Source organism: Cupressus sempervirens, chromosome 7, assembly GCF_028749045.1.
Source record: "Cupressus sempervirens isolate cs-2001-9-10 chromosome 7, ASM2874904v1, whole genome shotgun sequence".
NCBI classification, from domain to species: domain Eukaryota; kingdom Viridiplantae; phylum Streptophyta; class Pinopsida; order Cupressales; family Cupressaceae; genus Cupressus; species Cupressus sempervirens.
In genome coordinates this window covers 472,990,342-473,008,221 of record NC_143124.1, presented here as the reverse complement: position 1 = coordinate 473,008,221, position 17,880 = coordinate 472,990,342, and positions in this window count along the sequence as shown.

Below are 17,880 nucleotides of genomic sequence, written 5' to 3'. Positions count from 1 at the left end.
TATTATCAAATTTGGATGCAATGTATAATTTGAAGTGCTATCATGATATAAAAACACTTGTTAATCTCCAGATAAGGTTCAGATAACCCCAAATTTGATTTTAAACTTCACCTTCAACCTTGAAACTAACTCTTGGCTTCAAATATAATCTCAACATAGTTAAGGACTCCACTCCTCAACCATGGATTCTATCCCCAACCATCAAGTCATTCATAGATTCATAATCTTTGATAACTAGCACTTCACTTTGTTACTATCCTCATACTACAACTTTTCAATTAAAACATAACTTCAAAATATCTCAACTTAAGAGACTTGATTGGATAGTTCATTGATAGCACTCATGAGCTCTGAGTTATTTTAGGCCTTAGCATCACCATCCTATAGCATTCAATGGTTCATTGATAGCCCTGACAAGCTCTGAGTTATGACCCTCGAAATATCGACCTCAAAATGCACTTAGAGCACCTTGAAGACTCCTTGATATGGGGTGGTCACGGATGATGGATAGTTTATGTGGCCTAAACAAGGGTGTCACTAAGGTTCACTCACCCACCCAGAGCTAATGGCACTGACAATTCGATGCTAAGATCAGTGGTTTCAAAGTTACGCTATGGTGCACCTATGAACTGAGGCAGACTGCGAGTTTTGACATCGAGCGAGATCACTGTGCCAAATGAAAATGGAATGTGATCTCTCAAAAATGAGATAGCTTATTTTAGGCCTTAGCATCATCATCTTGTAGCATTTGACAGTTCATCAATATCCCTCACAAGGTCTGAGTTATGACCATTGAAAGATCGACCTCGAATGCACTTAGAGCACCTTGGAGACTCCTCGGTATGGGGTGGCTGCAAATGATGGATGGTCTTTGTGGCTAAAACATGGGTGTGACTAGGGTTCACCCACCCATCTAGAACTAATGATGCTGATGATTTGATGCCAAGATCAGCGATTTCAAAGTTATGCTGCACCTATGAACTGAGGCAGACTACGAGTTTTGGCATCAAGCGAGATCGCTGTGTCGAATCCAAACGGAATGTGATCTCTCAAAAATGAGATAGCTTATTTTAGGCCTTAGCATCGCTATCTTGTAGGATTTGATAATTCATCGATAGCCCTCATGAGGTCTGAGTTATGACCATTGAAAGATTGATCTCGAAAGGCACTTAGAGCACCTTAGAGACTCCTCGGTACAGGGTGGCCGTAGATGATGGATGGTCTCCATGGCCAAAACAAGGGTGTGAATAGGGTTCACCCACCCACCCAGAGCTAATGGCACTAACGATTTGATTCCAAGATCAACGATTTCAAAGTTACGCTATGGTGCACCTATGAACTGAGGCACACTGCAACTTTTGGCATCAAGCGAGATCGCTGTGCTAAATGCAAATGGAATGTGATCTCTCAAAAATGAGATAGGTTATTTTAAGCCTTAGCATCACCATCTTATAGAATTTAATAGTTCATCAATAGCCATCATGAACTCTGAGCTATGACCCTCAAAATATTGACCTCGAAAGGCACTTAGAGCACCTTCGAGACTCCTCGATATGGGGTGGCCACGAACGATGGATGGTCTTCATGGCAAAAAAAAGGGTGTGACTAGGGTTTAGCTACCCACCTAGAGCTAATGGCACTAACAATTCGATGCTAGGATCAACGGTTTCAAAGTTACATTGTGGTGCACCTATGAACAGAGGCACACTGTAAGTTTTGGCATTGAGTGAGATCGATGTGTTGAATCCAAACGGAATGTGATCTCTCAAAAATGCGATAGATTATTTTAGGTCTTAGCATCACCGTCCTATAGCATTTGATAGTTCATCGATAGCTCTCACGAGGTCTGAGTTATGACCGTCAAAAGATCAACCCCAAAATGCACTTAGAGCACCTTGGAGACTCCTCAGTATGGGGTGGACGTAAATGATGGATGGTCTCTGTGGTCAAAACATGGGTGTGACTAGGGTTCACCCGCCCATCTGGAGCTAGTGGCGCTGATGATTCGATGCCAAGATTAGTAGTTTCATAGTTATGCTGTGGTGCACCTATGAAATGAGACACTATGAGTTTTGGCATTGAGCGAGATCGTTGTGTCAAATCAAAACAAAATGTGATCTCTCAAAAATGAGATAGATTATTTTAGGTCTCAGCATCACCATCTTGTAGCATTTGACAGTTCATTGATAGACCTCATAAGGTCTGAGTTATGAGTGTCAAAATATTGACCTGAAAATGCACTTAGAGCACCTTGGAGACTCCTTGGTACAGGGTGGCCACAAATGATGGACGGTCTTTGTGGCTGGAACAAGGGTGTGACTAGGGTTCACTCACCCATTTAGAGCTAATGGTGTTGACAATTTGATGTCAAGATCAGTGGTTTCAAAGTTACGTTGTGGTGCACCTATGAACTAAGGCACACTGTGAGTTTTGGCATCGAGCGAAATTGCTGTGTCGAATCAAAATGGAATGTGATCTCTCAAAAATGAGATAACTTATTTTAGGCCTCAGTATCACTATCTTGTAGCATTTGACAGTTCATTGATAGCGCTCATGAGCTTCGAGTTATGACCCTTGAAAGATTGACCTTGAAATGCACTTAGAGCACCTTGGAGACTGCTTGGTACAAGGTGGCCACAAATGATGGATGGTATCCATGGCTAGAACAAGGGTGTGAATACGGTTCACCGACCCATCTAGAGCTAATGGCACTGACGATTCGATGCCAAGATCAACGGTTTCAAAGTTACGTTGTCGTGCACCTATGAACTGAGGCACACTGCAAGTTTTTGCAACGAGCGAGATTGCTGTGTCGAATCCAAAAAAAATGTGATCTCTCAAAAATGAGATAGGTTATTTTAGGCCTCAACATCACCATCTTGTAGCATTTTATAGTTTATTGATAGCCCTCACGAGCTCCGAGTTATGACCCTCAGAAGATCAACCTCAAAACGCACTTAGAGAACATTGGGGACTCCTCAGTACAGGGTGGCCATGGATGATGGAGGGTTTCTATGGCTAGAACAAGGGTGTCACTAGGGTTCACCCACCCACCTAGAGCTAATGGCACTGACAATTCAAATAGTTCTAGCTGTTAGGAGTTAGATTTTGAAAAGTTGTCAAGAAAATTGCAAAAATTACTAAGCAACTTTTTGCAATTTTTGCACTAAGACAAGTTTTATTGCAAATTTGATAGCAAATAGACTCTAAAAACTCCTACGGACCCTAATAATGTTCTAAACATCTAGAATTACCTAAAAAACATGGAATTTACCAAAAATCCACTTTATTGGACCAATTGATGGCCAAGGCTTATAGTTGTACCATGGGATCTTGTGTCCATTACAAATGTGGATGGTTACAGGGAGATCATTAGATCTATCCCTAGACCTTATTACATCAAGAAAAGAAAAATGACTAGGTGCTTTGCACTAGTGTTCCCTATAATTCATAAAATTTAAACTATGGAGTTTCCTTCCAAAATGCTCATGTAGTCGTTACATTCAAGATTTGAATTTTCTAAAGCAATAAGCTAAATTTTAAGTGACTTATTGAATGTTTCAACTTATGAAATGACTTGAGATTATTATGAGACCTTATTAGGACCTATCTAATGACTCACTTACCCTATGCAAACCTAGACATTACTAAAGTTCAAATCTCATGGTCCTTTACAACTTTTCAATATGAAAGTTTTTCAAAACATTATACAATATTATGGCTCTTTATGCTTTCAAATACCATGATTGGTTGCAAAATGGAATAAATCGAGTATTCTAATTGTTCATCTGCACTTTCTAGATTTTTCTTATTTGATTAGTTTGGTAAAAATAGTTTTAATAATCATAATGTCAGCTTTATGTCAAATAAGGAAAAAACCAAATTTGTAATAAGATATCCGCAAGCAATTATCTTTCATATAGTTATAAATGCTCTTAAAATTGTCCTTATAGCCTTGTATCACATGCAAATGTGATTTGCAAGAACTTTTTCAATATCTTCCTCTTATAATTCCTTACAAAGAACTACCAAAATACAAATTAGAATGTGCAACTAATTTAACCTATCTTTTTCATTATTACAAAAACCATATACAAAAAAAGTTCACATTTTACATCATAATACATCATAAATCTTAGGAATTCTCCCCAATATCACAACCCTCCCCCCCCCCCCCCTTCATGATGTAGCTACATTCCAATATCATAAAAAAATTAGTAACTTATTGTATTAAACAAGATAATCATTAGTTCGTTGAATCATTATGAAGAAAATAACATAAGAAGTAAATATACCTAGTCGAGTGTTCCAATAGGGTCCTCTCTCTATTTTAGGGTATCCAATAGGGTTTAATGAACAACATTAGCAATAGTAAAAAGTTCTTTTACTTTTGGTCTTCCTTGATGCTTCAACAACTTTACATTTGTTGCTATAATAAGATGCAAATATATGAGAATTATTTTGTACTTTTGATAGTTTTCGAATGCAGGAATTTCGTTCCTTCTAAGCATGTATGTCTTCAACCATGTTCTAGCAACAACCACTAAACCAGTAGGATATGTGAATCCATCATCATCTGTGATTGGTTGAGCAAGTTTTTATTTACCTCTTACACAACGTGCTGACCAATAATCAGATTTCTCATCATTCCCTTGTGGTGCAACCAATGCAAAGACATGTCCTAGCTAAAGTAGATCTGATAGATGGTTATGCTCAAGTGAACTTTCCATGTCATCATTTATGATAGAGGGTATGATAGACAATGGAGTAAGATAATGTGGAACCCATGTGTCCACTCACTCACTTGACTCATAGTAATCCCAATCACACTAAAAACAACTAGGACAAAAGTAAGCTAGGTGTCATGTCCAAATGGTCCATGTACTAGAATCAGAGCTCCGAAATGAATGTATTTTTGATGAGTCTCTCACTATAGCACAATCTAATCTATCAACTACAGACCCTTCCTCAACCAACCAAAAGAACTTGCGTACCACTGAATCAAGAGTCCCCCCCTGTGATAATGCTAAACTACACCAATCAACAATGCTACGAGCATCAAGAAGCTTTGCTATCGAAATCTTTAGTTGTTCCTTGACTAGAGATCTCTTCAGACATGCCCCCACTCCATCATGTTCCCCTTTTCCATGGTCGGACTCAAAAAAACTCCAAATATGAGGTACCCCTCTCTCTACGTGCATCCTACACAACCAATAAAACATGTGGGCATTCTTGAATTGACCTATACAGTTATCTGACCAAATGATATGTCTATCCATAGCAATTGCATGCTCATGTAAGAAATCAAAATAATTCTTGAAACAATGTTGCACAAACTCGTGAGAGTGAGATCTATCATCACTCATATAAAAATGATACTCTCTAATAATCTTTCGATTATCTTCCACACTATTAGGGGCATGTCTATATGTTATGTGAACAAAAATAACAATCCGAATAGATTTGTAATACTGAGATTGTGTCTTATTTTGAGGTCGCAATGTGTAGTTCTCAACAAAATCAACAACTGATATAATAGTGCCAATGGGAAAAGTCTCCTTGCACATTCTAAATTGTTCATCTAACCACTGAGACCTGTAACTATGTCTTGCATACTTTAAAAAAATATTTTCCTTGAAATCTCAAATAAAACTAGCCACACTAATATCTTTTCAAACCAATTCACATCTAGAGGTCTCACCTCCACTCTTCAATGTGTATTTCACTGTTTCATATACCTTTTTTTTTCACTATTGTCTTCCCAAGATCTTGTTCACACCCCTCACGGAAACATGTGTCAAACTTGTTAGGAATAAGGTGTCTCAACCTTGTATAATTCCTATTCATTATTATTTGTTTTGTAAAATGTATTTCTTGCAAATAATGTTGATGTGTCGACATCTTGAATTCTGTGTAAGGAGATCATGACTAAAATGGTTATGACGGATTCTTATGACATGTAAGAGCTATGTTAGGAAGATTCAATGATAGGTGAAGACATGTGGCACCTATTTTCTCGAAGAATGGTAAAACCCTAATATGCTTTACCTTTGGAGGTAGCCCTAAAGTGAAGCGCATGTTATAAGCATTTTTAGGTTGCAAAGAGATGCGATGCAAAAAGGGTGTATTGTTGGTATTGCGAGTAGCTACTGGAGTCTTCTGTTGTTGATGTTGAACTTGCATTGCAAGTGTATTGTAACCTTGTGTTAAAGATAATACATTGTGCAGGTTCTGAAGGGGTGGGGTTGTTTTATCGAAAGGTTTTTCCCCATCGGCAAATCCTTGTGTTATGTGTTCCTTTCTCTATTTATTTTCTATATGCATGGTTGGCTGCAATATTATTGTTTACATGATATTGAATCTGTAAGTGTAGAAGATTTTAATAGGATTTGCATCATACTTTCCTTATGAGATTAGTGTAGGAAGCTGTTTCCACACCTAAGTTTCCTTACAAAACTTGGATAAGCCACCACATTCTGAACACTTCTCATTTAAGCAAGCATTTTTATAAAAGAAACAACCATCAACTCTACGACATAAAAGTTGATCTAGCAAGTCTCTTGATGATTTTGGAAGCTCACTAGCACCACAATCCTCCAACTTTTCTTTACTATGCAAAGTAGAATGGATGGAGTGTAATAGTTTATAATGCATAGAAAACTCAACATGATATTTGCAATAACATGTATTTTGAATTTTGAGTGGCACACAATAAAATGGCTTCAAAGATTCAAAAGCCCTTTGTGATATATGAAGACTTGGATGACACTGTCTAAATTGTTTGAACAACATAGTTTGACTTACCTCTAAAAAATGTTTAGGATGTGGCATGCAATCTCTAATGCCAATTCTCAACTTTAACACATCTTTAGCGTTGGGTGATACTCATGAGTTAGAGTACCAAAATTGTGTAATTTCTTCCTTCACATCATCGGATAGCTTCTTATCAAAATGTGGAAGTCTCCCACCAAATGCCCATGTTTCATTTTGAAGAGGATCATCAATTTTCTCTCGTCGACTAAGTGCTCTTCTCAAAGTAGTACGATTTAGATTCAAATCAATACAAGTTTGTCTCATATATCTACCCTTTCTCAAATGATGACTTACCAAAGAGGTTGTAATAACCCTTCGAGAAGCTCTGTTATCCGTCGCCCTACTATTTTTTCCAATGCTATTGAGAGCACTGAAAAGATTCTTCACAATAATGGCATTTCTTTCCAACTTTTTATTGACATGAACCTTCAATTTGGAAATCATAGGTCTCATCTTTTGCATTTTTAATAAGTGCATGAAAAGGTGACATTGCTCTACCACTGTCTTATTGCTGAAAAACACATGATATAGTTTTGAAGCCCATAACTGAAAGGTTCTTTCTAATTTTTTCCTTTCCAAACTAGTAATAATCATTTCATCAATTTTCAATTATCCATTTTGGTGTTTTAGAATCTTCATGTCGATTATAATTAGGAGATATGTAAAGTTCTTGTGCATTAGGTTCCTGTGCATTGTCATGTTTGACATGGTGAATTATGCAATTTGGATTATGACTTGGTAGCATTTTGTCTTCAAAATTTTCATTCTCTAAATTTTCAATTTTGGCATTATCATTTTCAATATGTACATTTTCATTCCCCAATAGTACATATTCACTATCTGACTCTATGATTTCACCTTCGACTAACTCATCGTCAACCTGACTGATATTTAGCATACCTTATCTTTTTTTCGGTGTTTCATTTTGTCTCTTTCCCTATATGCTGCAATTGGATATCTTCCTTTTGCATTTAGCCTTTCAAGGACTGCTGTTCTCCATTTAGATGACACTATCAAACACCTAATGTTATATTTTTGAACTTTTTTCAAATGGTTGGGCTCCAAAATGTGACCTTTTGTAAAACTCATGAAAAAAAACTGAAAAAGTGATGTTGTCAGGTTTGTAGGGATAGGTAATATGTTAGAAATTGATGCCAGTAATATCAGATATCTAATATGCAACATAGGGACTTTTGGAGGGAACCCCGAGTTTAGGAGTTATAGTTTATGATTTATAAATTATTCAAGTTATATTACTATATAAAGATGTATTATAATATATTGCATATACATAATAATGTAACGTCAAGATATAACATATAATCTATTAATAAATAATAATATATTATGTTAATATTATTATAATCTATAAATATAATTTATAAAATTATTATTTTTCCTACATTTTTATTAAATATAATAACGTACTATACATAATATATATATATATATGTATGTATGTATGTATGTATGTATGTATATATGTATGTTATTAATATATATTATTAATATAATCTATAATATATTATTATTATTATGAGTTATGTTATCAATATATAATAATATATGTATATATATATATAAATATATATGTCCATAGTAGAATGCTTAATATGGGTCAAAAGGGGTCATAGGTTGACTTATGACCCCCTTCGATCCAAGACATATTAGAATCATTCTTATGGGTCAAATGACCCATTAAATGTGAACATATGTCCCTAGCGATCCTATGACCCCTAGGGACATAATAAAATTGATCTTATGGGTCAAAGGGGGTCATAGTTTGACCTATGACCCCCTTCGACCCATTAAATGATGACATATGTCCCTAGGAGTCTTAGAGCCCTAAGGGACATATAACCCCTTTGGACCCATAACAATGATTGTAATATGTCTCTAGGGGTCCTAAGACCCCTAGGGACATATGTCGTCATGTAATGGGTCAAGGGGGGTCATAGATCAACATATGACCCCCTTTGACCAATAAAAAAGATTCTATTATGTCCCTATGGGTCATAGGATCCTTAGAGACATATGTCATCATTTAATGGGTCAAAAGGGGTCATAAGTCAATCTATGACCCCTTTTGATCCATTTAAACGATACTAATATGTCTCTAGGGGTCTTAGGACCCCTAGGGACATATTTCGTTATGTAATGGGTCGAAGGGGGTCATTGGTCCTTTGACCAATAAGAACGATTCTGATATGTCCCTAGGGGTCTTAGGACCCCTAGGGACATATGTCATCATTTAATGGGTCGAAGGGGGTCATAGGTCAACCTATAAGCCCTTTTCACCCATATGAACGATTCTAATATGTCCCTATGGCTCCTAGGACCCCTAGGGACATATGTCGTCATGTAATGGGTCAATGGGGGTCATAGGTCAACCTATGACCCCCATTGACCCATAAGAATGATTCTATTATGTCCTTATGAGTCCTAAGAACCTTAGGGACATATGTCATCATGTAATGGTTTGAAGGGGGTCATAGGTCAACCTATGACCCCCTTTGACCCATAAGAATGATTGTAATATGTCTCTAGGGGTCCTAGGACCCCTAGGGACATATGTCATTATGTAACGGTTCGAAGGGGGTCATAAGGTCATAGGTCAACTTATGAGCCCCTTTGACTGATAAGAACAATTCTAATATGTCCCTAGGGGTCCTAGGATCCCTAGAGACATATATTGTCATTATATGAGTCGAAGGGGGTCATAGGTCAACCTATGACCTCCTTTGACCCATATGAATGATTCTAATATGTCCCTACGGGTCTTAGGACCCCTAGGGACATATGTCATCATGTAATGGGTCGAATGGGGTCATAGGTTGACCTATGACCCACTTTGACCCATATGAAAGATTCTAATATGTTCTACAGGTCTTAGGACCCCTAGGGACATATGTCATCATGTAATGGGTCAAAGGGGGTCATAGGTCAACCAATGACCCACTTTGACACATATAAACGATTCTAATATGTCCTTAGGGGTCTTAGAACCCCTAGGGACATATGTCGTCATGTAATGGGTCGAAGGGGGTTATAGGTTGACCTATGACCCCCTTTGATCCATAAGAATGATTCTATTATGTCCCTACGGGTCCTATGACCCCTAGGGACATATGTCATCATTTAATGGGTCGAAGGGGGCCATAGGTCAACCTATAACCCCTTTGACCCATATAAATGATTTTAATATGTCCCTATGGGTCCTAGGACCCCTAGGGACATATGTCATCATGTAATGGGTCGAAGGGGGTCATAGGTTGAACAATGACCCCCTTTGACCCATATCAAGGATTCTAATATGTCCTTATGGGTTCTAGGACCCCTAGGGGCATATGTCATCATGTAATAGGTTGAAGGGGGCCATAAGTTGACCTATGACCCCCTTTGACCCATATGAATGATTCTAATATGCCCCTATGGGTCTTAAGACCCCTAGGGACATATGTCATCATGTAATGGGTTGAAGGGGGTCATAGGTCAACCTATGACCCCCTTTAACCCATAAGAATGATTCTAATATGTCCCTAGGCATCCTAGGACCCCTAGGGACATATATCATGATTTATTGGGTCGAAAGGGGTCATAGCTTAACTTATGACACCCTCTAAACCATAAGAATGATTCTAATATGTCCCTAGGGGTCCTAAGACCCCTATGGACATATGTTGTCATGTAATGGTTTGAAGGGCATTGTCATGTAATGGTTCAAAGGGGGTCATAGGTCTACCTATGATCCCCTTGGGCTCGTAGGAACGATTGTAATATGTCCCTATAGATTCTAAGACCCCTAGGAACATATGTCTTCATGTAATGGGTTGAGGGGGGTCATAAGTCAACCTATGACCCCCTTTGACCCATAAGAACGATTCTATTATGTCCCTATGAGTTTTTGGTCCCCTAGGGACATATGTTGTCATTTAATGAGTTGGAGGGGGTCATAGGTCAACCTATGACCCCCTTTGACCCATTTGAATGATACTAATATGTCCTTAGGGGTCCTAAGACCCCTTTGGACATATGTTGTCATGTAATGGGTCAAATGGGGTCATAGGTCAACCTATGATCCCCTTTGACCCATAAGAATGATTTTATTATGTCCTTATGGGTCCTAGGACTCCTAAGGACATATGTCCTCATTTAATGGGTCGAAGGGGGTCATAGGTCAACCTATGAACCCCTTTGACCTATTTGAACGATTCTAATATGTCCCTAGGGGTCTTAGGACCCTTAGGCACATATGTCATCATTTATTGAGTCAAAAGGGGTCATAGCTTGACTTATGACCCCATTTGACCCATAAAAATGATTCTAATATGTCCCTAGGGGTCCTAGGACCCCTAGGGACATATGTCATCATGTAATTGTTCGAAGGAGGTCATAGGTCAACCTATGACCCCCTTTAATCCATAAAAATGATTGTAATATCTCTTTAGGGGTCTTAGGACCCCTAGGGACATATGTTGCTATGTAATGGGTCAAAGGGGGTCATAGGTCAACCTATGACCCCTTTTGATCGATAAGAACGATTCAAATATGTTTCTAGGGTTGCTAGGACCCCTAAGGACATATGTCATCATTTAATATGTCGAAGGGGTTCATAGGTCAACCTATGACCCCTTTTGATCCATATGAATGATTCTAATATGTCCCTACAACTCCTAGGACCCTTAGGGACATATTTCATCATGTAATGGGTCGAAGGGGGTCATAGGTTGACCTATCAACCTCTTTGACCCATAAGAACAATTGTAATGTCTCTAGGGGTCTGAGGACCCCTAGGGACATATGTCGTTATGTAATGGGTCAAAGGAGGTCATAGGTAAAACTATGACCCCCTTTGACCAACAAGAATTATTGTAATATGTCATCATTTAATGGGTCCAAGGGGGTCATAGGTCAACCTATGACCCACTTTGACCCATATGAATGATTCAAATATTTCTCTACGGGTCCTAGGACCCCTAGGGACATATGTCATCATATAGTCTGTCGAAGGGGTTCATAGGTTGACCTATGACCCCTTTTGACCCATAAGAATGATTGTAATATGTCTCTAGGGGTCTTAGGACCCCTAGGGACATCTGTCATTATGTAATGGGTTGAAGGAGGTCATAGGTCAACTTATGAACCCCTTTGACTGATAAGAATGATTCTACTATGTCCTTATAGGTCCTAGGACCCCTAGGGACATATGTCATCATTTAATGGGTCGAACGGGGTCATAGATCAATCTATGAACCCCTTTGACCCATTTGAATGATACTAATATGTCCTTAGGGTCCCTAGGAACACTAAGGGCATATTTAGTCATGTAATGGGTCAAATGGGGTCATAGGTCAACCTATGACCCCATTTGACCCATAAGAATGATTTTATTATGTCCCTATAGGTCCTAGGACCCCTAAGGATATGTGTTCTCATTTAATAGGTCAAAAGAGGTCATACATCAACTTATGACCCTCTTTGACCAATAAGAATGATTCTAATATATCCCTATGGGTCTTAGGACCCCTAGGGACATATGTCATCATTTAATGGGTTGAAGGGAGTCGTACGTCAACCTATGACCCCCTTTAACCCATTTGAATGATACTAATATGTCCCTAGGGGTCCTAGGACCCCTAGGGACATATGTAGTCATGTAATGAGTCAAATGGGGTCATAGGTCAACCTATGACCCCCTTTGACCCATAAGAATGATTTTATTATGTTCTATGGGTCCTAGGACCCCTAGGAACATATGTCATCATGTAATGGGTCAAAGGGGCTCATAAGTCAACCTATGACTCCCTTTGACCCATTTAAACGATACTAATATGACCCCTAGGGACATATGTCGACATGTAATGGGTGAAATGGGGTCATAAGTCAACCTATGAGCCCCTTTGACCCATAAGAATTATTTTATTATGCCCTTATGGGTCATAGGACCCTTAGGGACATAAATCAACCTATGACTGCCTTTGACTAGTAAGAACGATTCTAATATGTTCCTAGGGGTCCTAGGACCCCTAGGGACATATGTCATCATTTAATGGGTCAAAGGGGTTCATAGGTCAACCTATGACCCCATTTGACTCATAAGAATGATTCTAATATGTCCCTAGGGGTTCTAAGACCCCTAGGGACATATGTCATCATTTAATGGGTCAAAGTGAGTGATAGGTTAACCTATGACCCCCCTTTGACGCATATGAATGATTCTAATATGTCCTTAGGGGTCTTAGGACTCTTAGGGACATATGTCGTTATGTAATGGGTTAAAGGGGGTCATAGGTTGACCTATGACCCCCTTTGACCCATAAGAACAATTCTAATATGTCCCTTGGGGTCCTAGGACCCCTAGGGACATATGTCATCATGTAATGGGTCAACCTATGACCCCCTTTGATCGATAAAAATGATTCTAATATGTCCCTAGGGGTCCTACCCCTAGGGACATATGTCATCATTTAATAGGTCAAAGGGGGTCATAGATCAATCTATGATCCCCTTTGATCCATATGAAGCATTCTAATATGTCGCTAGGGGACATATGTCGTCATGTCATGGGTCAAAGGGGGTCATAGGTCACCCTATGACCCCCTTTTACTAATAAGAACGATTCTAATATGTCCCTAGGGGTTCTAAGTCCCCTAAGGACATATGTCATCATTTAATGGTTCGAAGGGGGTCATAAGTCAACCTATGACCCCCTTTGACCCATAAGAATGATTCTAATATGTTCCTAAGGGTCTAGGACCTCTAGGGACATATGTCATCATTTAATGGGTCGAAGGGGACCTGTGACCCCCTTTGACTCATATGAACGATTCTAAAATGTCCCTATGGTTCATAGGACCCCTAGGGACATATGTCATTATGTAATGGGTTGAAGGGGGTCATAGGTTATATATATATATATATATACATATATATATATATATATACATATATATATATATACATATATATATATATACATATATATATATATACATATATATATATATACATATATATATATATACATATATATATATATACATATATATATATATACATATATATATATATACATATATATATATATGTATATATATATATATGTATATATATATATATATAAGTTATAATAATATATTATCTTAGTATTATAATTTGTAATATATATATATATATAATATATTAATAGATTATATATATAACATAGATTAATATATTAATATATATATTATATTTATAGATTATAATACTAATAATATAATGTATTATTATATATTATTATATAATATATATATATATATATATATATATATATATATAATATTAATATATAACATACATTAATATATATATATATTATATTAATAGATTATAACACTAATATACATATATATATATATATATATATATATATATATATATATATATATATATATATATATATATATATATATATTATAATAAGAATAACATAATATATTATTATATATTAATAGATTATATGTTATATCTTTACGTTATGTTATTTTATATACATAATATATTATAATATATTTTTACATTCTAATATAACTCAAATAATTGATAAGTTATAATCTAGAACTCACAAACTTGTTTTTCCTCTAAAATATATGAAGATTTCAAATTTCCCTCCAAACATGGCTTGGTGGGTGACCGAGCCATATCGGATACCAAGCCTACCCAGTCAACACAAAAGACGTGTTTGAGGAGGGTTTTAGTGATACTCAGACTTCGGGTAGCCGTCTCACAATATTATTTTGATCAAAATTGAATGAAACAAAAAAAAATTTTAAATATCGCTCTCGAGATTCCATCGATATATTTTCTGTCAAATTCTGAGTTCAATAAGTATTTATTGGTTAATTATTAATGAAGATTATTGTAAAGTGTTTATTGACATACTGATTGAAAAATAGCTATAACTTTCAACTGGTATAACATTTTTAAAATCTAAAAGTTGTGTCACATTCTATGCTTCGTGTAATCTAAGAAAAAATAAATTAAATTAAATTTGGTTAAATTTTCTATTAGTTAAGGTGGTCAAACACGAGACTTTTTTTTTCCAAAATTGTTTTGGTAGAAAATTCATATTTAATTATTTATTTGGAATAAAAATACCAAAAAATATGCGTCACATCTGGGCATGAGTCTACTTTCATATTTATAATTATATTAAAAAGCTATTATCATTTTATTTTGATTAAGGTGGTCAGACATACACCTACTTTTTATTTTCACTCTGAAATTTTTGTAGTGCTGCATTAAAATCCAAACTTTTGACCAATCAATTATTTTTTTCTCCTAATAAGGCCTAGTAGTTTAGAAACTACATTCAATTTTATATAGATTATTTTCTTACAACTTTTTGATATAAAGTCCATAACCACTTTAAAATTATGTGTCAAGTTGACATAACCCTGATTTGCTGATTTTTCACTGCCACTTAAGGCCATAGTTTGGTACACCATGATCCTGCACATACCTTATTATAGAAATGCCTCATCTTAAGAACATTAGTCAACTAAGTAGTCTTCAAGGATGTCTTCAATCTATTAAGAGATTTATATCATAGTTAAATGATCAAGCACAATCATTCAATAAAAACTTACACAAATGATCTACATGTATTTCGAATGAATAATGTTAGAAGATCTTAGATCAAATCAAAGGATACTTGTCTAAACGTCTAGTATTGATGCCACCTATACTAGGGAAACCTTAGATTTTATATGTATTAGCTATAAATTATTACTTAAGAGTATTACTAGCACAAAATGATGAGAATGGAAAGGAACATGCTATATACTACATTAGCCACACTTTGGTGGCTTATGAAGTAAAAAATAGTAACATTAAAAAGGATTTTCTCATAGTGGTATTTGCATCCTAGAAACTTAGACAATACCTGCTTGCACATGGTGCATCTTATTGCAAAAATTTATCCTGTTAAATGTCTACTAAGTAAAGTTACACTTACTAGATGACTTGCTAAATGGATGATGATTCTTTCTAAATTTGACATTTAGTACATCAAACATAAATCCATTAAGGGACAAGCTATAGTTGATTAACTTTTTGATTTTCCATTACAAGACAATGCTCCAATGTAGATTAATTTTCTTGATGCCTCTATTATGTATGTCACTAAGAGGACAGGGAAAATGTCCTTTGATGACTCACACACCCAGAATGGAGTTGGTGAAGGCATTTTTTATGTCACACCTCATGGTTATACAATCCCAAAGTCTTACAAACTCTTGTTTCCATGTACCAATAGTATAGCAGAGTGTGAGGCTTTAACTAATAGGATTAAAATGGATCTTGAATGGAGAATTATAGAACTACACATCTATGGGGAGTCCAAACTTGTCATTAACCAACTAAATATTGACTATCAAACTAAAGATGACAAGCTAGTACCCTACAAGAAATTGATTGATGCCCTAAGGAACTATTTCACATTTGTAACATTCAAATTGATTCCTAGGGCAGAAAATAAGGTGGCGGATGCTATGACCACTCTTGCATCTATTTTACAATTGCAAGAACATGAATCTCGGTTTGAGTTCTTGGTGGAAGAATTATGAAACCCTACCTATGATTCCCCCAAAAACCATGTAATATACACTTTTTTCATCCATGATTCCTCTCACTATTCCACCAACTTCTCTTACCTATGCAATCAAATTATTCCTAAAAAACACACATGCAACCAAAAATATCAACTCATTCACAATGCCTCACACTATACCCTTGTCTCTAGTGATTTGTTTAGGAAGGATCTAGATGGAACAGTTCTTAGGTGTCTAGAGATAGAAGAGTCCAAAAAGACATTGGCCAAAGTCTACAATGGAATTTTGTGAGGCACACTCTAATGGCCTTGCACTTGCTTAAAAATTTCTTAGGGTGGATTACTATTGTCTGAATATGCAAGCTGATGCTATCCAATATGCAAAATCATGCAAAAAGTGCCAGTTACATGGCAACCTAATTCATGCTCCTAGGTGTGAGCTTATACCCTTTGTCACATATTAGTCTTTCAACAATGAACCTTTGATTTGGTTGGTAAAATTTACCCAAGCTCATCTAGTAGACACAAGTTCATCATTACATTAACTAAGTACTTCATGAAATGGGTTGAAGTTGTTCCCTTATCTATGGCTATAGGGAAACATGGTGTCTTGTTCATACTCAACCACATCATTTATTGCTATGGTATCCCATCCTCTATTATCATTGATAATGGAGGGCAATTCAAAAATAAGGACCTCAAGCAACTCTGTAAGAAATTTAAAATCAAGAAACATTGGTCCTCTATATACTACCCTCAAGGGAACAACCAAGTTGAGGCCTCTAACAAGACACTACTAAAGATCTTGCATAGAATAGTCCATAAATTAGGTGGGATTGGCATTTGTAAGTCAATCCATCAATATGGGCTTACAATACTACTATACACACTCATATAGGGGCTACACCCTTCTCACTAGTCTAAGGTTATGAAGTTGTCCTCCCTCTTGAGGTCGAAATTCCTTCCTTGTAAGTCTCTCTACATGGATTAATTACTAATGAAGACCATAGAGCTATGAGGATTCATGATCTATAAAACCTAAATGAATGCCACAAGGCCTCTTTTGATCACATGAGGGGTTATTAGAAAAGGATATCTACTAGCTATAATGAAAAGGTCAATCCTCATGAGTTCCAAATGGGCGAACTCATTCCTCAAGAGAACCTCAAGAATCAACAAAAATAAGAACAAAAAGGAAAATTTGAGCCTAACTAGTCAGGTCCTTACATCGTCACAACAGTCCTTACATTGTCACAATAGTGTTTAGATCAAGTGCCTATCAAGTTTCTACTCCTAAAGGGGAACAACTCCTGGATCCTATCAATATCTTGCACTTGAAGAAATTCTATGCTTAGGCTCTTATGACTCAACTATTTATACATATCTTATGATGCTGAAAAAATCCTGAAAATTATAAAATGTCCTAAAAACTTGATCATCTTAGTGAAAATCTAGCAATCGGTGCTTTGATGCAT